The 24,210-nt window shown below is 40.7% G+C and overlaps 1 protein-coding gene across 4 annotated transcripts in view; it reads right to left on the reverse strand.

Annotated features, from left to right (window-relative positions):
• The window catches only part of KANK1 (KN motif and ankyrin repeat domains 1), a 185,764-nt gene that overhangs the window by 113,083 nt on the left and 48,471 nt on the right, over positions 1-24,210 (reverse strand). For 2 of the 4 annotated variants that reach the window (XM_029202444.1, XM_029202440.1), the window contains exon 2: positions 7,019-7,143. The exons of 1 other annotated variant lie outside the window; for it this stretch is intronic. The gene's annotated coding sequence lies outside the window, so the exon portion shown is untranslated. Of the gene's footprint in view, positions 1-7,018; positions 7,144-24,210 lie in introns of those variants that run through there. One more of the 4 variants, XM_029202448.1, reaches the window with a different exon arrangement.

The raw sequence follows: 24,210 nt of genomic DNA on the forward strand, positions 1-24,210 counted from the left end.
AACTAAGTTTCATACAGATGAAATATTTTAAAATGTGGAACAAAGCCATAAAACTACATTTAGAGAATATAGGTAGATTTCTATGCAATCTTGTGGTTAGAGATGTTGCTATTCATTCATTCATTCTGCAAACACTATGTACTAAGCATTACAGACCTGGCTGTGGACCACACAGACACAACCCCTGTCCCTATGGAGTCAGAGGCTAGAGGAGGAAATAGGAAATAGAAAACAAATAAAAAATAATCACATATTGATATATGCTCAAAGGGGGAAAAACCCCAGGATTATGAGATAGAGAATACTAGAGGGAAAGACCAATGCTGAACAGGAAGGCACTCTGTCTGAGGTGAAATTTAGGGTGAAGTCTGAAGAACGAGGTGTATGATAACAGCGAACCACTCATGTGCACCCTGTGAAAAGGACAGTTTTCTAAGAGCTGTGCATGAATTAACCCCCTTAATCCTCTCAACAAGGTGAGTTAGGTACTATTACGATGATGATTCCCATATTACAGGTGAGGAAGAGGTGAAGTAACTTGCCCAAGAAAGCAGAGCTAGTGAACAGGGAAGCCAGGTGAACCCAAGCAGCCTGCTCCAGAGCACTCTCTCGGGAACTGGCTCTCTGGACGAGGAGTCAGCCATAAGAAAGGTGCACGAGCGCAACCGTGTGTGTGAAGTGTGTGTGTGTGTGTGCACACGCACGCACAAGACACGTTCCAAGCAAACGAATAGCGCCTGCAGAATCCTGGGAGTAGGAAAGAGGCTGACGGGTTCCATGAATTGAAAGGAGGCCAGTGGGGCTGGAACAAAGTGTTCGAGTGTGACAGAGGTGAGGTCAGAGAGCAGGCAAAGATGGATCATGCCGGGCCTTGCAGGCCATGGTAAGGAGAATGCCATGACCAGCTCAGGCAGGGGTGTGCCAAGATGTGATTATACTTGAAAGAGATCATTCTGTTATGTGAAGAACAGACTTCGGGGGAATAATACCAAGGCATTCTTGCTTCGTAATTACTCTATGTGGAGCCATAGAAAAAAGATTCAATCACCTAAAATTAAATATTTACCTACTTTTAAAAACACTGTACAGGACATTCCCTGGTGGCGCAGTGGTTAAGAATCCGCCTGCCAATGCAGGGGACACGGGTTCGAGCCCTGGTCCGGGGAAGATCCCACATGCCGTGGAGCAACTAAGCCCATGCGCCACAACTACTGAGTTTGTGCTCTAGGGCCCGCAAGCCACAACTACTGAGCCTGCAAGCCACAACTACTGAAGCCCGCGTGCCTAGAGCCCGTGCTCTGCACCAAGAGAAGCCACCGCAATGAGAAGCCCGCACACCGCAATGAAGAGTAGCCCCCGCTCGCCGCAACCAGAGAAAGCACGCACAGCAACGAAGACCCAACACTGACAAAAATAAATAAAAATAAATTTTTTTTAAAAAGAACATGAACACAATATTCACAAAAGAAGAAATACAAATGCCTTATAAACATATGATAAATGTTCACCTGTGCATAAAACTGGATCAAGTTTTTTAAATTCTATGATCTAATGTTAAAAAGAGTGTTGGAAAAGAAAACCTTGCATAATATCAGTGGGATTGTAAATTGGTTGTCTTTCAGGTAACATAGATCAGAGACCTTTTTCCTGATTTTATAGTAAGAATAATTAAGAGTAGCCTCAAAATTATAGTTATCCTCATAGGCACTGACACACGTGTCTAGAGGGAGATTTGTTAAGTACATACATTCCTAAAATAGACTCTTTATCTACCTTTAATAATTATGCAGCAATGATACTGACATGGAGAGAAGTTTACAACATACCAACTGAGAAAAGTAGGTTGCATATTTATATTTTAAAATCTTATTTAAGCATATACACATAGAAGAACCTCTGGAAGAATATTAACAGCAGTGATGTAACAGTGGTAGGACTGTGCACTTTCTGTTTTAAAATATTTTTATTTTCTAATTTTTTATACAAGTTTTAAAGGTTACGCTCTATTTACAGTTATTACAAAATATTGGCTATATTCTCCATGTTGTACAATACATCCTTGTAGCCTACATTACACCCAATAGTTTGTACCTCCCACTCCCCCACCTCGATATTGCCCCTCCTCCCCCAACCAGTAACCACTAGTTTGCTCTCTTTATCTGTGAGTCTGCTTCTTTTCTGTTGTATTCACTAGGTTGTTGTATATTTTTTAGATTCTACATATAAGTGATATAGTATTTATCATTCCCTGCCTGACTTATTTTACTTAGCATAATGCCCTCCAAATCCATCCATGTTGCTGCAAATGGCAAAATTTCATTCTTTTTTATGACTGAGTAGTATTCCACCGTGTATATATGTCACATCTTCTTTACCCATTCATCTGTTGATGTACACACAGGTTGCTTCCATATCTTGGCAATTGTAAATAATGCTGCTATGAACATTGGGGTGCAAGTATCTTTTCGAATTTGTGTTTTGTTTTGTTTTTTTTTTTCAGATCTATACCCAGGAGTGAAATTGCTGGGTCATATGGTAGTTCTATTTTTTGAGAAACTTCCATACTGTTTTCCACAGTGGCTGCATCAACTTAACATTCCCATCAACAGTGTAAGAGGGTTCCCATTTTTCCACATCCTCGCCAACATTTGTTATTTGTCTTCTTTTTGATGACAGTCATTCTGACAGGTGTGAGGTGACAGCTCACTGTGGGTTTTTTTTGTGTTGTTTTTTTTTTTGCGGTATGCGGGCCTCTCACTGTTGTGGCCTCTCCCGTTGCGGAGCACAGGCTCTGGACGTGCAGGCTCAGCGGCTGTGGCGCATGGGCCCAGCCGCTCCGCGGCATGTAGGATCTTCCCGGACCAGGGCATGAATCTGTGTCCCCTTCATCAGCAGGCAGACCCTCAACCACTGCGCCACCAGGGAAGCCCTCACTGTGGTTTTGATCTGCATTTTCCTGATGATTACCAATGTTGAGCATCTTTTCATGTGCCTGATGGCCAACTGCATTCCTCTTTGGAGAAATGTCTATTCAGTTCCTCTGCCCATTTTTTAATTAGGTTGTTTTTTTGATGTTGAGTTGTATGAGCTGTTTATATATGCTGGATATTAATCCCTTATAGGTCATAGCATTTGCAAATATTTTCTCCTATTCAGTAAGTTGTCTTTTTGTTTTGTCAATGGTTTCCTTTGCTGTGCAAAAGTTTAAGTTTAATTAGGTCCCATTTGTTTACTTTTGCTTTTATTTCCTTTACTTTAGAAGATGGATCCAAAAAGATACTGCCATGATTTATGTCAAAGAGTGTTCTATGTTTTCCTCTAGGAGTTTTATAGTATCCAATCTTACATTTAGGTCTTTAAGCCATTTTGAGTTTATATTTTTTTTATATGGTGTTAGAGAATACTCTAATTTCATCCTTTTACATGTGGCTGTCCCGTTTTCTCAGCACCACTTATTGAAGAGACTGTCTTTTCTCCATTATATATTCTTGCCTCTTTTGTCATAGATTAATTGACCATAAGTGTGTGGGTTCATTTCTGGGCTCTCTAGGATTGTGCATTTTCAACAAGTCCTTTTATTTTATCTATATATCTTTCATTTATCTACCAGTCAGTATACATTACTTTTAATATTAAGCAAAGTATCCAAGCAAAAAAATATCTAGGACGCCATAAAATAAAAATATAGAAATGCTAAACTGTCTTGTAAAGGAGGTCATAGATAGAAGACTCAGTGTAGACTGAAGTTGAATCAGAAGATGGTGTGGCAGAAAGGGACACTGGGAGGCATCTATCTAGTCTAACTCCTCATTTCACAGATTAAGAAACCATCTAATCTCCCTACTTCACCTTTCTGACTATAAGCACAGTCCTAACAAAGGTTTCCAGAACCAAAAACTGAACTAGTGCTTCTTCTTTCTCCACTGATTAAACACCCTACACCAAGGACAAATGTGTACAAATATTATCACTGCAGTACTTAACTTCTGAGCAAAGGGTACCCCAGGACTAGAGCACAGCCTGATAGCCACTGTGGTATTTGGAAACAAGAGGATTATTGTAGAGTGTGATTTCCTCTCATTCCATAGGCAACTGAGGAATTTACCTTTCCTAATGTCGAGCCAGTGCCTGTCTTACCCTTTGCTCACAAAGAAACATCCTTGTCTGGCAAGTGTACATTCTCAGCACCCCTAGAGCAGTGTTGCTGGGGGTCCTAGAATCTGCCAAGTTGGTGCCTAAACATTATCTGGGTCCTGTCTCTTGTGCTGCAAAGGTCTTTGGTGGCCCTTTACTAATTCCCTGGCCCACTTCACACCTTGGCTACTGTAAGTAGTTCCTCTTTCTCATATCAAAACCCCCAAACCCACCATTCTTATTCTCAACGAATACTTTCTTCTTTATTTAGAAGGTATATTCAGGCCATAAGTCTTCAGCCCTCTCAAATATTCCTTTCTACCTCCAGGCACCTGAGTCTCTATCCTCCATCTCTTCCTTCCCTCCTCCCTGCTTGCTGCAAAGGAGCCCCCTCCCTCCAGCTCCTCAGCCAGACCTATGGGTCCTGCAGTCCTGGCCTCTTCAGTTTTCCCTTCTCTTTCTGATCCCACTCCCTCCCTCTCCCTCTTTCCTTCCCTCCTCCCTCCCCACTGGGTCCCTGCCTTCTTTTCAATATGTCCAAGTTCCTTATCCCAAATCTGCTTCCTCCTCCCAGGCAGCATCCCTCTTTGCTCCTTCCTTTTCTGGTACATTTCTACACCTCGGTATCTACACCTGCACCTCTTCAGTCTATCGTTATGTCACGAAGTATCAAGAGTAAGGATTTACAGTCGGAAGGCCTAGACTGCACATTCAGCTCTGCCAGTGACCATTTCCATGACCTCAAGTGAACAAGTCACTTAATTCCTCCAAGTCAGTTTCCTCCTCTGTAAAAAGAGGTTAATGATACCTGGCTCCACCTCCCTCACAGTTATGTTGTGAGGATCAAGCGAGATAATGCATGTGAAAGTGCTCTCTCTGTGAGCTTATAAACCTCTTTAACACTTTAGTTATTCCTGTTACTACTCTCCCCTCGGTACCCTGACCTTGCATCATCAACAGAGACAGGGATGGTTATTCGTGACCTTCAGACTGCTCACAGTGTTAACATATAATAACACCATGTAGTTTCTGCTGTGAATTACTAATTTGGTAATAATCATATTTAATTTAAAATAAGTATAGCTGACCCCTGAACAACGCGGGAGTTAGGGGTGCCAACCCTCCACACAGTCAAAAATCTATAGTCGGCCCTCCATCCATGTCTGGCTTCCTCAGTATCCAGAGTTCCACATCCACAGATTCAACCAGCCACAGATCGTGTAGTACTGTAGTATTTACTACTGAAAAAAATCTGCGCATAAGTGGACCCGCGCAGTTCAAACCCATGTGGTTCAAGGGTCAACTGCATATAAGCTATGGTTTTTTAATTATATGAGCATGGACTTCTGGAAGACAACAGCGGTAGACAACAATTACTGAGCACATACCAGGAGTCATGCACTTGTTCTAGAATCCTTTATATCAACTATCACCTAGCACCACCACAGGAAATGGCTTTATTATTATTTCCATTTTATTGATGGGGAAACTAAGGCAGAGCAGTACTGCCATGATTTGAGCCCAGGCATCTACCTCTAGAGCCCATGCTCTTATCCATTGTCCTGCAGTTCCTTTAGTGACAAAATGAGGTCTACAGTGGAGACACAGAACCAGTCAGGAGGCTATGGCTCTAGAGGGTTAGAGGCAAGAAGATGGACCTGACCAAGGACACCTGGACTCTTTTAAGAAGGCAAACAAAATTATTCAATTGCCAACTACCAATGTCATTGAAGGCTTAGGGTCATCAGGCACTTCCATATTCTGCTAGTGGGAATACAAACTGGTACAACCTTTCGAGAAGGCAATTAGAAGAACGCATCGAACACTGAAGGATACATTCCCACACTGTGGCTGACTCAGCAATGCCACTCGCAGCAATCTGCCCTCGAGAGATCATCAGAGATGTGCACAAAAGATATTATTACAATGCTGTTTCTAAAACTAAATCAAGAAAAACAAATACATGTCCAACAAAAGGAGATGGGGTAGAGAAACAATTGCATACCCACATAAGTGAACACCATATAGTCATGTAAAATGATGCTTCAGGAAAAAAGGTATAAGCACATTGTCAAGGAAAAGAAGTATGTAAAAAAGCCTGTTGGTATGGGCTTTGGCATCTGACTGGTTCAAGTTCTGAGTGGGTTTACCAGCTATGTGAGCATGGGCAAGTTATTTAATTTTTCTGAGCTTCAGTTTTCTTGTGTACAGATGGGGATAAGAAAGCACCAACCTCATAGAGTTGTGAGAATTAATAAATTAATGTATGTAAAGGGGTTGGTACAAAGCTGGTACAGAGCCTGGCATGTAGCAAGCATGTGATAAATGTTTCTCATTTGCAAAAATATAGCAAGTTAACACATACGACACACACACCGCATTACAAATATTTGTAAAAACAAGTTATTATAAATAATGCAGTAAAATTTTAACACTGGTTATCTCTGGAAGTGAAATAACACATTTTTTTCTTTTAAATTCCCTGTATTTTCCAAATTTTCTTTACTTGAATAAAGCCAGCAATATATTAATACTTAAGTATCTTCATTTTTTCAGGTAGACTTAATAGTAAATACTCCTTTCAATTTATTAAGTTTCTCTAGTATAATCCAGTCTATGCATCTTGTGTTTAAGGAAATGGGGTACTTTTATTGATTTAATCTGAAGAGTAATACATTTCCCCCTTTATTCTTCAAACAGCTTGCTCATATTTCATTATATAAAAGTCTTTTCTGCACTCATATACTTGAAGATTAAGAGCACTCTGAAGTGATTAATAGAGCATAAAAGGTAGAAGAACAGATTAATGTCTCTTAAAAAGCAAAGTTAAAGAAGAAAAGCATGACAACTTCATGATAGTTATATGGAAAAAAGTATACCTTACCTAAGTATGTAAGGCCAGAAATTACTGCAATAAATATCTCAACTCCATGGACAATTTCCTAGTGTGGTCAAAAGACAGAAGTAATTCAATAGCTCAGCAGTCCATCCAGTACAGTGACAATCATCCTGAAAGAAAAAAAGAGTCTCACTGAGGGAAATGTGATGGGGCAATACTCCTTTCCAACAGGAGAGGGGGAATCAATTACTAGAGACAGCTATGCAGTTTATTATGGTTAAGTCATTCTCCAGTTGGGGGTGGAAGGTGCAGACCAGAATAAAAAAGAACCTAGGATATCATGCAAACGTGAGTCTCCTTTGCTTTAGGTAAAAGTTACTCATTAGCTCTAGGGTGTCTCACCACCAGTTCAAAGAAAAGGGGTGGTTCCTCACATCCTTTCACCTTCACTTCCATTACTGCTCTCCATGTATCCATCAATATGTACATAAGTCAGCTCATGAATACCATCAATTTTTACATTTGGTATCTTTGTCATTTCAGAATCAGACAAGCCCATAAGAAATACATGGCCTTTCTCTGAAAACTAGCTCCACGGAGGATTTTCTTTGTGAGTGGCAGTTCCCCTGGATTAGAACTTTGGGATTGTTTTCACGTCAGCCTTCTCCATCATTGCCCATTCCAACATCAGTCCACTGCCACCTTCCCTTGAATGTCCGTCCTCCTACTGCTCTCTACTTTTTTTTTCACTCCTATGTCTCCACTAGTACCAAATTCTCTGGTACCCCCACCTGTGTACAACAGCAGCCTCTAACCTGGCCTTTCTCTGCAGAACACTACCCATCCAATTGCTTTCATTCCATTACGGGGGTAACCTTGGGTAGTCCCCTGTCTCCTGGGTCTAAGTTTTCTTAACTGTAAAATCAAGAACTGATTTCAATGTTCTCCATCCTCATTGTGCTTTGAAGTCAGATGTGCTGAATCCTGGCCCAGTCACTCTAAAAACTCAGACAAATTATATTTCCTCAGAGCTCATTTATTATACATAAAATGCGAATGATATCATCTACCTCTAAGGTTGCTGTTAGAATAAGAACTATGAGATCTTGCACCTGACATACAGCATGTACAACAAACATCAGTCATTCCCACCCCACCATACAGGATACCTCCAGCTCTAAAGTTCTTTGCTCTTCTCATCTCCAAATCTAGCATTCTCCTACATCCATATCCACAGTGGTAATACATTTCTCTTCCATTAAATGTAAACGCCTTTGCTGACTTTCAGGCTCTTCCATAATCTGGCCCTACTTTACCTTATCTTCCTCCGGCTTCCAACGAACACCTTCTGTCTTAGTCAGGTACGTCTTATTATGTTCCAAAGAACACATACTCCTACACCCTGATTTTGCAACTATCATTCCCCATGCAAGATACAGCTTTTCTTATCCCCTCTGTCAAGGCCTATCTCGAGTTCACAGACTCGGCGATCACACCTTCCAGATAATTTAACTCACACAGTGTCTCAATGGTACTGGCCATTGTTTCTAGTTTACTGAGCCTAGCTCTCCAGCTGGAAAGCGACTATTCTGATTATTTTTAGTTTGTCATTTTGGCACGGACTACATCAAAGTTTTTACAAACCTGGTATTTTTTGCGTCAGCTCTACAAATGCTCTTTGAAATTCATAAGCCTTTGTGCCTTGACCCAAGATTCCATTAACTCCACTATTTTTGTTTGTGTGGAGAGGCTCACACAAGGAGCTTATTCCATCATCACCATTCATAGACAATCCAGGGGCCTTCTCCTAGAGCAAGAGATGACTTCTAAGTATCTCCAATGTCTGTAGATTTTGAGTCAAAGCCAACACATTCTAATTCCAAAAACCATTTTATGACCAAACTCCAAGCAGCAGCAGGAATGACTCACAGTAAGGAAAGACTGGCTGCTAGACTTTTACGTCAAAAAAGATGACGGTTGAACCACTAGGACTAAACAAAGGTTCTAAGGGGAGTTAGTAGAAGACACAGTGAAGGTTCAGGGAGATAGAGGAAGAAGAACCAATCAAGGAGACCGAGAGTGGTTACAGAGGCAGGAGGATAACCGTGGGGGTGGAGAGGCACATCAACCCAAAGAAAGATAAGGGACTTCAAGCGCTGTGGATGGGAACTAACAAGGTGTCACTGGATGTAACAATTAGTAAGGAGGTCACTGGTGACCCCTGAGGACAATTTTCCATAGGGCTGGTCCAGGATGTGGACTGCAGGGGACTGAAAAGAAGCCAGGAGGGCAAATGGAGACAAGCAGAGACTTTCCTGTTAAGAACTGTGGTTATCAAGCCAAATGCTGGTCATTCTCTACCCTGAAGTTTACTTACCAGCCTGGTAAAAACTCTCACTATTATTCCCTTGCTCCTTGCCTTTCCATATGCACAGAGCTTGACTACTGAAAATAATTTAATGGAAACCCTTCCAACCTCTCTCTCCTGACACCACCCTTGTGTGCCTGGTTTTGGTTCTCTAAGTGACCTTGCGGAACCATTCAACAGCTATATGCTATCAAGCGTGAACATCTAAATTATATTTTCCTGCTCTAGGTAAATGATAGTTATTTATTTAACAAAGAAAAAGAAAACAGACACTGAAATGTATCCAATCAACAGAGCAAAAATCCAGATTCAGGTCAGATAGCATATTACTACCTCTGGGTAACCTACATAATAGATCCGAATTGTCAAAAGATAACTTTAAATGCTTTTTCTTCCTTCAGAGTAGTGCTTGTTCTTTACCAAAAGTTTACAACAATCCAATATGAATAAAGAAAAAAATGATAAGCATCATTAGCATTTTTGACTTTTCCTTCTACTTTGGTATGCTTGCATCATACATCCACAGACATAATAAACAAATGTGTAAGCGTATGTCATTTTTACTAAAAGTGAATTCTAGGCATTATTTGTAACCTACTTTTCCCATTTATTTTTATTTTGATGGAAGCGTTGTGTCACTTATTAGCCTTCTATGCCTTTATTTTTAATGAATGTACAATAATCAATTTTAATAAACCCCCCTGAAGCATTTAAGTCACTTCCAAGTTTTGATTATGTAGATAAAGCTGAGATGGCTATCCTCAAACACACCATTAAGTATTTGCTAGGGATAAAGTCATGGGTCAAACGTATGAAAAAAATATGCATTTGATATTGTTGACAGCTTGTCCTATAGGATGTTTCACCCAGTTTAAGCTCTAGTGGTAGATGAGTGGTATATAAGTGGTACACTTCTCCATATTCCCTCTAAAACTGGGTAGTATTAATTTTTAAATTATCCTATCTTATAGATTCCAAAAGTTCACTTTTATTAGCATATCTCTGAGGTTGAACATTTTTTTACTTTTCTGCACTTATTGTATATGCCCTCTGTTTTTCTGCTACAGTGTTCATATTATTCATTTGTAGCATCTCTTCATCTATGAAGGATATTATTAACTTGGTACCCTAATAATGCAAAGAATGGTATACTAATTGGGAACCTTTGGTTATCAGGAACAAAACCAACCAATTCCAGCCTATTAGAGCCAGAAAGGACCTCTACCACAAGGATACAGAGGCATCCTTATATAAGGATACTATGTATGAACTTTGACACGTGTTGCAAATAGTTCCAATTTTTAATTTTATCTCTAAAATGGAAATACCACTACTTCACTGGTCTACTTAGAGGATTAAAGAAAATACAGGTAAATCATGAATGGAAGTAATTATTGTTAAAGCAAGCAAAAACTCAAAAAACAAACTAAAAATGCTGTTTCTTATTCAGTACTTACTAAGGTGCCTTATTCTTTTGATCCTTACAATGAGCCCATTAGGCAGGTGTTATCAGTTCTCTTTTACAGATGAGATGTAATACGCATGCATAGTTAGTAAAGTAACAATTAGATTTTTATTTTACAAATGAGCTCTGCATTGATCCTAAAAAAGGCTTGGTAACAGAATTATTCTCAGCTGTGTTTTTAGTAATACTTCTTTCTTAAAAGTCATCACGGGGACTACTCCAGCCCTTGCACCAATAGTAAACCAGGTTACTAGCTTCTACACCATCCATTCCTTTAAATTTCACATTAGTGACCTCTCTTCTCCCTCCTCTATGATGTGGCTTTACTATTAAGTGCCATTCTGGCAACAAGATACACATTTCTGTTTAGGAACCAAGGCCACTTCATCAGTCACTATTAACTGAACCCTGTGACAGGCACGTTACTTCAGCTGCTTACGCGTAGTGATGCCTGTAGTAACAGCGTACACCCGAACCTATGCTTTTGTCAGAGGTGAAGCAGCACTGTGCTGTGTAAATATTTTATGCACAGCTGGTACTGAAATTCTAGATGAAGAGGCATTCACAGTTCCTACGTAATATGCTGATTGCCCTAGACCCCATATTTTTTTATTAATGCTTTGTGCAAGCTTTGCCATCTTCTATAGCATTCCCCTTGATTTAATCCTAAATATATACTTCCAAAATGTTTTTATTTTTTAATGCATTAGTTGTGCTGTGGCCAAGGTAGCATCTAAAACAATGGCAAAAGGAAGCATTGAAACCGGATGCACTCACAATTAGTCACTGAGAATTCTGAGGGTAAAAGTGCATCTGTGTGGGCCAGGTTGGTAAGTTTCTCGGCAGGAATATTAGCAGAACTAAATTATCCACTGCCAGAAAAGGGAAAAGGAAATCTTTCCCCCATACTTTCATAAATTCATTAAGATTTATAGAAATGCTTAAGAGTTTGAAGGCTACTCTTCTGGAGTAAACAGGTTTACAAACTGGCTTTGGAAACATCCAAACAACAAATGCCTCAAACTCCTGCCAGTTAGGGGCAGGTACAGCTACCCATAAATCAGCAGCCATGAGGAAGAGCAGGTGATGCCTCAAAGCGGGGCTCTGCCCACAGGCGACCGCTGCCGGGTGACCGCACAGGAGGCAGAGCCCTGCACACCGCCTGCTGCAGCCAGCACTTGGAGAGTTACTGGCTAGGAGGCTTCCTCGATGTTTTCTCTCTGGACTCTCTTCATGCACGTGGGGAGAGGGTTCTGGCTTCCCTGCTTCAGGGAGGCTGTGGTTGGGCTTCCTTAAGGAGGAAAGGGTTTGAGAAGAGAGAAACATCCTCCCACCCCCACCCCCCTACATATTAAGAGGAGATTCTTAGAGGAGAGTGAGTGTGAGACTCAGAGCAGCTGAAGGCCATACCTGCTCCCTGGCAGCACCCCCAGATGTGTGCCAGAGCCCCAAGACAATGGCCAGATGCTGAGCTTGGTCTCCTGGCTGTGACAAAGCATCCTCCCCAGCCTCAAACATGGCCCAGAAGCAGCAGGAACCGGTGTGAACAGATGACCCAGGGCGCTTTCCTGCCCTCATGACATGTAGTCAGAGTCTGGAACCTTGGCATGACCCCCTGGGAGAGTGGTGTAGGAAAGAGATCCAAGCCTGACCAAGGTTACTTTCCTGCTACCCCAGGGGAGCAGAAGCTTACAGTCAACACTAATTTGATTCAGGAAAATGCGCTATTTCTTGCACTCCTCAGTTTGTGGACTAACAGTCATTCCCAATTCAAATTAACAACTGAGCGAACAAATGAAGGCAGAAGGGTTAAGATCTAGTAACCTACATATTTTTCTGGCAAAATTAGTTTTGTTTAGTTCATTGGCTTCTATCAGTGGGTCAGAATGTCATTCAGGATAAAGAAAGCTTTTAGAGCAGAGATTCATGAGGCTTTTGCGTTATGCAGGCATTTCCCCAGGAACACCCAGCCTCGCTCATCACCACTGCTATTCAAAGGGTCTGCACTAACAGAGACAGGGGTCTCCGGAGGCATCTGAGGCTGATAGCCACAAGGCCTCATGCAGTGGAGTCACTTTGGAAAATTCACCACAATTCAAGACCCTGATTCAGTCTGGCCCAAAGATTTTCAGGTCTAACATCCAGATTTTCTAGGAGCCAAAGATGATTACTCCCCCAGAGTGGGGCTAATGCATAAACACACAGCAGCATGTTAATGGTATGTGTGGCGGGGGGGGGGGGGGGGGACGACACGGCTTTTGTTCCCTCTATGCAAACTACTCCCTTCTTTGGAATTTTCTGAGCCACCCACAGGGTCAGAGGTGGGCCTCCCATGCCGCCTCTCAGAGCACACACATCTCTCGCCCATCATGGCTCACTGGACCACTTAAAGACCTCAGATCCAGGTTGGGCAAATCTGTCCTCCTCTGGGGCTTAGAAATGGGGGCTGAGGAGCTGCCAGCCAGGTTCTGGGTGCAGGTGCACCTGGGAACAGCTCCGCAGACAGAGCTGGTCTGCAGCAGAAAGGTGAAGATAAAGCTGAGGGCAGCAGGGCCAACACACAGAGTCTTTGCAATTCCTTGCGCTTTCCCGTGTTTGATTCTAGGTTGTCTCTGAGGATCCTGGATTCTTCGGAGCACTTCAGTATCCTGACAAAATGCTCCTTAAGTTGGTTTTATTCCTTGCAGTCAAAGATTCCCAACTGAATACCATTCTTTCCCTGTTACCATGTTATTAAGCTAATAACGGGGTGTGCTGGGCGAGTGCTGAATCAGACCAGAGGGAGGTAGACCCAGGGTGGGGTGTGGAGCGGGGAAGGACTCCCCCCACCCCGCACTATGTACAGCATAGTTCACGCCCTCAACTACAAACAGCTCCCCACTGGCTAGACTCTCTCATCCCTCCATTTCTGTGTGCCTCCCTGCCAAACTCTGCCTCGCTGAAACCCATTCTCCTAGGCTTGCAGGCTGAATACTCTACCTGAATATATTAAAAAATACATATTCAGGGCTTCCCTGGTGGCACAGTGGTTGAGAGTCCGCCTGCCGATGCAGGGGACACGGGTTCGTGCCCCGGTCTGGGAAGATCCCACATGCCGCGGAGTGGCTGGGCCCGTGAGCCATGGCCGCCGAGCCTGTGCGTCCGGAGCCTGTGCTCCGCAACAGGAGAGGCCACCAACAGTGAGGGGCCCGCGTACCGCAAAAAAAGAAAACAAAAAAAATATTCAAACCTGTGTATAGTCAATTTCTCCTGCTACTTTCAGCTGCGGACATTTTATTAAATCAAGACATAATAGTAAAACTCCAGGAGTTATGAATATGCTCTGCTCTCAGTGCCCACCCCTTGCATTTTAAGATATCAAGCCTATGCAAGCCCAAGTAGCTTGGGTCAACATTTTTAAATAGAAGTTAAATATTACACATAGGTAGGAGAAAACGGTTGTCAGAATATTATGTTTTCTGACAGAGAACTGGTAGGGTCTGGAATAATTTCTCCCATAAACATGCAAGCACAAGTTCTTGAAATGGTAAAGAATGGTCCTACTTGGCAATGGGTATTTTATTTTCAATTGTCACCCTTGATTTTTCCTTAAGAACTTGCATCGATGTTGTGACAATGTATAAACCTAGCTGTTTATGGATGCATTTTTTAAATCACCAATGAGATATCCTCAAACTGTGATACAATCCTAGAGAAAAAAATAAAATAGATATGTATATTAAATTTTTAAAGTATTGTATAGAGGGCTCAAGAAAAACGCTTTTCTCTTTTAGGATTAATCAATCAGAAATGAAAGATCTGACTAACTGCTATCCGTGTAAACTATATCGCTAATATACGTAATTGTTTACCCTCCATCGTTCGGCACAGGCCAAAAAAAACCCCAAAAAGTTACACTTGAGAGACTGCATATGGAATAAGGAGCATTCAGTCATCCAAAGCAACTTCCTTACTTGGTATCTAGATACATAAAGTAGGAAGAATATTTCCACTTAAAGCAAAGAAAGCAAAAGTTTGATTTTTTTTTTTTTTTTTTTAATGATCAGATCAGAAAGTGATTTCCTCTCTGATGGGGTTACCACTTGGCTCAGTTCTGCCCTTTCAACAGTAAGCCCCAGGATGGAAAGCTCTATACCCTCTAGCACTTCTCTCTCGTCTTTTAGTTCTCTGTGGAGGAAGGGACCACATCTGGGGGTGACCTGGGGATGAGGTGGCAGGAAGTCCCCCTCATTGGGACTCTGAGCAAGGGAAGGGTGTGTGAGCAGGTATCCATCGGTAGTCTGCTCTTAGTCAGCTGCTTTGGAGGATGCCATATTATCTTCAGTGTGCCCTTAATTCCAAAGTTTAAATGTGAATCATCTTTACTTTCCTGTAAAATTATAAGAGAAGGTACCATCTTAACAAACCAAACACCTACACCTCTTGCCTAAAACGAGCGGTTCTCAAATGTTAGCATAAATGTCAATCACTTTGGGGGCTTATTAAAGTACAGATTACTGGCCCCACCTCAGAGTTTCTGATTCAGTAGGTCTGGAGCGGGACAGCTGCTGCTGAAACGGGGGATGACAACTTGAGAACCACTGCCTTAAACAAACAGAAGTGAGTTGGAAGGGGACACAAGCTCTTTAGGAGATGATACAACCAAGTACAATATCAACAGTTGTTTACCAAGCACCCTACCTTAGATACAGGGAATACAATACTTTACAAGAGAAACAAAGTCCTTCCTCCCCTTCTCCCGACATGCCTGAAGTAAAACAGCTGTTCCAGGAAGAAGCACCAAGTTTAGCAGGAAGCTTTCTATTTCTCAAACACAAACTGCATGCCCTATGAGCCAACGCACAGCTCCCAAAATGAAACAGAATATCAACTCTCTCATCAAAGAACCAAAGCAAATGGACGACAATGAGATTACAACTAGAAGATGTTAAGTACCAATGAAGTATGAGGAACATCCTAACGGCACACATGACTGGGGTGAGGACTGAATGCAAGAGACCTCGTGGAAGGCCACCTTCGTGCCTGGCATAGCACCGGCAGTCCAAGTACTAGTTCCTCTTCCATCTCCTGACCTACCTTCTCTCTGTACCTTGAAAAGTCAGGTTCTGAGGGCCTGCTAAGGTCATCTGTGCTGGGGCCGCTAGGGAGGCTGCCCCACTGCTTCCTGCCTCAGGTGCATCACCTCAGCAACCCCAAGCATTTAAACTATACAAACAATTATGGAAAGACTACATGAAGCCAGTGGTTCTCAAACTTTATAGAGTGCATCGCAAGTGTGAGGAAGGCCTTTTAAAAACACAAAATGCAGGACTCCCACCTCCAGGGATTAATTCATGAGGTCTGGGGCAAACCCTAAAAATTTAAGTATCTAACAAGCTCTCAGATGATGCGAACGATGCTGGTTCAGGATCATACTTTGAGAACCATTTGTTAAACTTATTCCTTGCTATTAACTAGAACACTATCTTACCCAATTAATTTATTATATAAAAACAGAAGTCTCTTCTTACATAAAGGACTAAGAATATAGATTCTGTCATCAATCATGTGACATCTCAGACAAGTACTGTAGTAACTTGTGCTTTAACTTTCCATATGTAAATTGAGACTACCTACATCCATAGTATTGTAAATCTGATTCAAAGTTATTAACATGTAATTTTAGAGATGTTACCAAGTATCAGTTGTTGCCGTGTCTTTTATAATACTGTTGGCTTTAACTGAAATAGTTTGTAACATTTAAGACAAGTATCTGATTTCCCACATTCACCAGAAAAGACAGAAGAAATCTTTATCCGTGAAAACAGATAAAGCCTAGCAAATGTGAGCCTTCTCAAAATCCAGAATACTCTGAGAAGATGCTTTTGATTCTTCCTCATGAAAAAAAATTATTTTCCAATCAAGTTCCGCTATGTGTATAATGACAGAGCAAATATACACAGGTTTCAAATTTTTAAAATATATATGCTTAAAAAAAGAGAGTACGTTCAATAAAGAATTACAAAACATAAAGGCTTCCTCCTGTCGAGAATAGGATGGTACAGGTGTTCATTTCAATACTAACAATCACATAAATGCCAGGCTGCAATCTTGGGAGGAAAGAGCTGGAATGGAGGCCCATTTCCCCAGAGTGACCCAGTCAACTGGGTCAGGCAGTAGAATACGCCAAGGAAATGTTCTCTCAAACCTCATTAATTATCAGAGCCCAGGCTCTGGTATTTCAGCACAGACAGCTGGCGGCCTGCCCACTCACCCTCCTCCTGCTCCTTAGCCTTTATGGGATGTTACAGGCATAGAACTTCTGTTACCTTTCCCAAGGGAGGAGTGGGTCTGAGGTGGGCCTTTCAAATATTTGCAGCCCAAGGACCAAGGCAAGATGCTGCTGGTGATGCATCAGTGATTCATACTCCCGTAGGATAAGATGACTCCTTTCACTATGAAGACAAACCAGGTTACCCTGGCAAACATCCTGGTAGCACAGAGCAGAAGTGGATGGGCACAGCCCCATTAATCTCCCTGCCTGACCCCTATAGGCAACTCCTCCTAGCTCTCTACTCTGAGCCTCTCATTAAAGCTAACTGAAATTACGAAGCTAACTGAAATTCCAAGCTCTTCCATACATAGACCCAAAGGTAAACTGGAAAGAACATTGCTTGGTGAATTTAGGACTTAATTTTATGAGACAAGAAGCTAAAGAACAAAATCTGAATCTTTACTAGATACTTATTAAGCATTTTCCTATAAAATTTTCCATATTTCTTTTTCCCTGAAGAATCCATGCACTGCCTTTTAAACAAAATTATTTCCATTTAATTAATCTCTATGTATGTAAGTTTCTCAGCTGAGACTCTGCTCCAATGGCATTTCGGCATCCATTCCAAAAAAACAGAATTGTGTTAAGTCGCTAAATGTAAAATTACATGAGATTATAAGTGCCCAGGGACCAGAGAACATATCTTGGTCATTGTTTCTTGTTAAAAATGTGTTCTTATAAATATTTTTTTTATTTAAAAGCAAATCATAGCTATTTCCTTACCTTTTTCTTTTTTTAAGCAACCTACTTTAACAACTTGTTACCTCATTTGCTAAATTTTAACCAATGCATTCCCAACTAAGGTTTTTTATTTTATATTTTTCCAGTGTAAGTGTTCAGAATTTTCATTTAAGTAGGGCTCCAACATTACAACAAATCCATTAACACGTGTTGCCAAAGGAAAACTATGTAACTTCTGCACTGGCACAACCTCTAGCAATTGTCAACAATCCCTCAGGTGAAGCTTTTCTCTGGCTCTGGTGTGTACATAGCTGTATCAAGTGTCACTGTTTGCCTTGGTAACAATGCCTTTTCTTGTGGAGAAGACACATGACACCACCCCGGCACACAAAACACCCTGCAGCAGAGTTGGTCTGGAATGGAGCACCACAGCTGGGTGGAGGGGCCCAGACCATCCATCCCACCCTGGGGCTAGGTCTACAGGCAGACAGGCACTCACATGCCACCGTGGGGGTGGAAAGTCTTCCATTTTGAAAAGAAAGCAATTGGGTAGAATGCATCAAGGGTCTTTCATGTGGTTCCAGTTATTTTACTCACATATATACACACACACACATATCTGTAATTTCTGACCCATTCATTTCCCTTCTACTAATATATGCTAAGGAAACAATGTTCAAGAAAATCCCACAGATTTAGGCACAAATACATTCATTGCCCTACTACTGTAACAGCAAAAAGTCAGAAACTTAAATTACTGTTAAACTATTATGCAGACATTAAACATATTTACGAAGTCTCATGAAGGACTAATACAAGGAGTCTTAAATAACTATTAAATTCACACATATATATTGACTATATTCCCAAAACTTCCAAAAAACAAATGTTCAAATGCTTAGTATATATGAAAATTAATATAAGTTAATGGAGGCAGATGGTTTTAAAAAGGAAAGTAAGTCTCAAATGCTCAGTTTCTATAATAAATAGTGTGAAGCAGGATGTGCCCAGATTTTATCAACAGCATTAAGAAAATTATTTCTGCCTTTTACGATGATGAAAGTTCCTCTAACAGATTAACTTTCTAGTCAGAGTACCTCAGGGACAAGGTCTAGGTCATAGATTAGGTTTCTAGGGACCTGAGTCTTGATTTCTTTCCATATCACAGGCTGTACACCCAGTTGGGCCCACTGGGCAACTGTGCAGCCGGATAGTGAGACTCAGTTATCCCAAAACTGTTAACCATGATAAGAAAACAAGCCAAGGCTTCATATTCAGGGCATGCTAAAGATATCATATTGTCATGGTAAGGAAGATACAGTACAAATTTTTAAAATTAAGTCTAAGTTAACTGTACAGAGATACATCTTTCCCAAATGCCCATATACATACACATATATTTATAGATATATAAGTATATATATGAAAAATTCAATACATTCTGCAAAGCAGCAAGGATAGGCCATACTCTAAGCATATTACAACAAAACCATCACAGAAATAAATAACAGGCATTTAACCAAAAACTCAATACATGAAGAAAAAGAAATTATTCTCCCAAATAATTATTGTTTCAAAGAACTATAAATCCTAATATGAGACTGTTTTGAAAATAGCGAAATGAATTAGAATTGGAAAGGCATAAAATGAATAAAAACAGAAGCCCTAATTATCAAATCTTATGGGATCTGGTCAAGGCGAGCACAGAGATAAATGCAAGCCCTAAGTAATCAAAATAAGTGGACTACAGCTCCAAAGGAGCAAAAACACTCATTTGTTTGAAAAAAATTATGACAAAACAAAATACTTCAGCAACAATGAATGCATTAAACAACAGAAAAAAACAGAAATGGTAAATCCAAAGCTTGTTTAAAAACCCAATCGAAGAGGGCGTCCCTGGTGGCGCAGTGATTGAGAGTCCGCCTGCCGATGCAGGGGACACGGGTTCGCGCCCCGGTCCGGGAAGATCCCGCATGCCGTGGAGCGGCTGGGCCCGTGAGCCATGGCCGCTGAGCCTGCGCGTCCGGAGCCTGTGCTCCGCAACGGGAGAGGCCACAACAGTGTACCACACACACACAAAAAAATCCAATCAAAGAGATAAACCTCTTGGAAGTCTACGTGAGAGTGAATAAAATTAGAAACAAGGTAAGTACTGTGCCATTCTGAGTGGATATAAGTAAGACAATGCTTTGCAAAATGCAGCGGACAGAATGGAGGCACAGCAGGAGGCCTGGCAGAGAGTGTGTCAAACAGCTGCAAACGCTTGGTGTCAGGCAGACTGAGACGAGATCTCTGCCCCGCCAGCCTCCCAACACCCCACAGTGCAGTGGATCCAGGATGGAGCACCACAGCTGGAGAGAGGAGCATTGGAACCATGTGTCCCTCCCCCAGGGGCTATAGGTCTACAGGGAGACAGGCACCCACACACTGCCGTGGCAGTGGACAGTGGTCTCATTTTTTAAAAAATCAGTTGGGCAAAATGTATCAAGGGCCTTGAAAGCAGTAAAAGTTTTAAAAATAAATGTTTCTAACTTCTGACCCTATAATTTTGCTTCTAATAATACACACTAAGAAACTGTTTAAAAATAAAACCACCCACAGATTTAGGCACAAATACATTCACTGCCCCACTATTATAACAGCAAAGCATCAGAAACTTAAACTATTATTAAATTATTATAGACTTTAACATATTTATGAAAATAATATTATGAGGAAATGCGTCATTTATAATGTTACATGAAAATGGGAATGAAGTTGAAGAGATTATACAAAAATATGTACAAATGACTGGAAGGAAAATACATCAACATTTTAATAGTGTTTGTCCCTGATCTAAAAATAGTCTTGAGAGACTGATTTTTAAAACCTCTTAGGCTTAAATGTGGTGAAAGTGAATAAGATAATGCATGTTAAAATGCTTATCACCATACCTGGCATAGAGTTCGTTAAAAGAAATGCAAGCTATCCTCATACAGGGTCACCTTCTACCTCACAGCTGACTAGTTTGTGACTTTAGTCAAACTGCTTAACTCCTGATCTTTGTTTCCCTCTGCAAAGTGGGAACAATCATAGTTACCTGATGGGAGCATGAAGATTAAATGAAACAGAGAACACAAGGTGCTGAACTTAGGCATTCAATAAACGTTAGTATTCTCTCTTCCTCTCTCTTTTTTGGAGACTATAAACTTTGTTTATGCTGTACAGTTCTGATGCAGTTTAAAAAATTGACTCTAAATTCAATAACATTTGGCCACTTAAAGTTATAAAACATATGCAGAAACATACTCAAATGAGAAGGTCTGACTCTGACAAGCTCATGCATTGCTCCAGATGGCAAACAGGCTTTAAAATGGGGCAACACTGACCTAAAGTTCTGCAAGGAAAGGACCCAGCATGCTGCTTTTCAAAAGAAAAGGCATTCCCATGCAGGTATAAATAGGTTTCAAATTCCCAACCATGGCTTCATTTATATGGCACTTCCAAACTAGGAAATCCTGCAAAACTGTTTCTTGTTGACTCCAACCTACTCAGAAGGGACTTAGAAGAAATGAGTTGTGTTCTGTAGAAGAAATCTTTAAACTCCTGTCTGCATGAGGCTGAATGGAAGCAATCATGAAACCATTATTTCCCAATCCAAGAACTACAGGTTAATTCTTAAAGATGCTATCATTTTCTCCCCAGTAGTAACTAGACAGGAAAGGTGGATGGATAGGTGGATGGATGGGGAAGAACTTTACAGGATTAAATGGTCTCCAGCTCTCTGGTTTACTTAAGTTACAAAAACTTTGCCTAATATGCCTAGTGTTCTTCAAAAGGATATAGGCATGGATTTGCAAAGGAAAAACAGAGGAAGTCAGATTTTGGTGTCTCTTTTAGACCTACAGGCATATCTGTGTAAAGGTGAGGCCAGTCACCATTCCAGCCTCACCAGGCCCCTTTTCATTGAAGCTGTCTGAGCAGCCACACTTGTGCCCAGTGACTCTGTCTCTCACTTGCTCAAGCCACCTGTGGGGAACAGAGTGACTTTCCAGGAGAAGCCAAAAATAAGGCTATCAAAGAGATTCACATGAGTTGACCTGACATGATTAGGTGAACTAGCTAAATGAGAGTCTGACTCTCAGGAATTTGAATTAACCATAGAGAATAAGCAGTTACCAGTGAGGACATCTGCTGAAAGGATATTAGGAAGTGGGAGGGGAGCCATGAAAAGCCAGAGCTGGGTACAAGCCCAGATCACGAGGGGGCCAAAAGTAGGAATGAGAAGAAGTAAGTATATGGTGTACCTTTTTAGATATTACTTAATATGAAGCCATCAAGGTTATCAATGCATTTTAAAACACTGCTTTTCATCTTCCTTATTTTAACATTGCTATTATGTGTTTTATATCATCAGCATAAAACAATCTGAGCAAAAACAATGTATCCTCAATATAGACATGCATAAGTATATAATTTACAAATAAGTGTCTATTTGGAGGACATGTGCTGAAACAATTTTGTATGGATGGGGAATTCTAATCAAAAAAAGACTTCTACTCTGACACAGAACGTGCATATTTTATTACATGGGGAGACAGAGGTGAGAAGTCAGGATGCCAAGGAATGAGTAAAGCATATACTGTGTCCTCTAGGGGCTCACCAACCATGATGTTATAGATAAGAAGAAAACCTGTTATTTTGATCAGGTCTCCAACATATACCTGTTTAGCACCTATGAGTACCCCATACCAGTCTAGGTGTTTTATATCACTTTCCAGAGATCAAACAAGCTACCAGGGCTGAAATGAATTTGTTAGGTCAGAGTCCCTCAACATTTCTGGACCACAGAGGAATTTGAGATTCTAATGGGAAAAAAAGCAGTGGGAGTGGGGGGAACTTCTCCCAAACAAAGCACTCATAAACAGATAATTCTGGATTCAATTTCACTGATACTTCTCACCTAAAGCCCAAGGACTAGACACTGGTGGTTTTACTTTCCATTTGAAAATACAGAAATATATGTATAATCAAGCAATCCTAAAATGAAAGATTATATGTTTCAACAATGCACACTTATGAGGTTTATTCATATGCTTATCTTTTCAATAACATATTAGTGGTAATGAGAGATGTCCCATCAGAAATAAAACAGCACATTCCCAAACAATGCATGGAACTGACACAGACAGAGTATCACTCCAGTTACACAATGGCTATTCAGAACTCTCAGTTAATGGAATATCCACAGTTTAAGACTGAGCACAATGCACAAAGAATAGAAACACAGACAAAGTTGCTATATTAGGGGCATGGATAACAGAAGTAGTTTCCTGGCAACAGAGACTTCAGTGAGGGCTATATATAAAATAAAATTAGTTTCTATTAATGGTCAATAAATAAAAATAAAGTCTGACAAAATATTTCATCAATTTGCTTTGAATGGTTTTACACAACAGAACTATACTATACAGACTTGTTTCATTTTTTCTCTTAAACAACCAAAAAAGTACTTGCTGTAATCCCTTTTACATGTGATTAGAAATTACCTGAAATTGTAGCATCTGGCTGTCAGAATGATTTGAGAATCAGTGAATCTCACTTTCCCCATTTGTAAGATATGAATAATAGTACTTATTCCGCAAAGATGAGAAGTACACCTTTTCAAGGAAAAAAATGTTACTCTATGCAAGTTCAGCCTATATTTCACAAATATTGTCTTGCATTCATTCACTAAATATTTAGTGAGTTGCAACTATGAGTCAAACATTAAGAAGACAAAAGTAAACAAAATCAGCCCCCATTTCTTCTTTGATGAAGGTTAGAAAGATTCATCCATTAGAAAGATTTAGGCTGAAAGTTCCATTAGGTGATAGTGACAGCTAACATTTGTATAGAATTTTAGATTATAAAGTACCATCCTATATATCATCTCATGTAATCTTCATGATAACTCTTTGAGAAGAAATGATAATCAATAATTATTCATCACATTTTACAGGTTAAGAAACTAAGGCTTAGGAGTTCAAGTTGCTTACCCCAGCAGTGCAGCTGGAATCCACTGCCCTGATGGTATCAAAACACTACCTCATCTCACTGGAGTTAGGCTTTGGGTGATGAGGATGAAACATGTGCTAAATCATTTTAAGCTCTCTATTAGGAACATGATCTAGAGCAACTTTTTACCTGTTCCCATCCTCTCCAGAAGCAGAAGTAACCAGCTCTGGTAGTGTGTAGAAAATGCAATTCACTTAGTTTGGAAAAGCCCGACTTATCTAAGTTATTAAAAATGGTTAATTTGCCAGCAGTTCCCAGCCATGGAGACTCAGGACTGAGTTGCAGCCTGAATTACATCTCCCTTCACTGATTAATTTCTACAGTCGTGTGTGTGTGTGTGTGTGTGTGTGTGTGTGTGTGTGTGTGTGTGTGTG

The sequence above is a fragment of the Monodon monoceros genome, unplaced genomic scaffold (assembly GCF_005190385.1).
Source record: "Monodon monoceros isolate NGI ecotype Baffin Bay Population unplaced genomic scaffold, NGI_Narwhal_1 Super_Scaffold_5, whole genome shotgun sequence".
Taxonomy (NCBI): Eukaryota; Metazoa; Chordata; class Mammalia; order Artiodactyla; family Monodontidae; genus Monodon; species Monodon monoceros.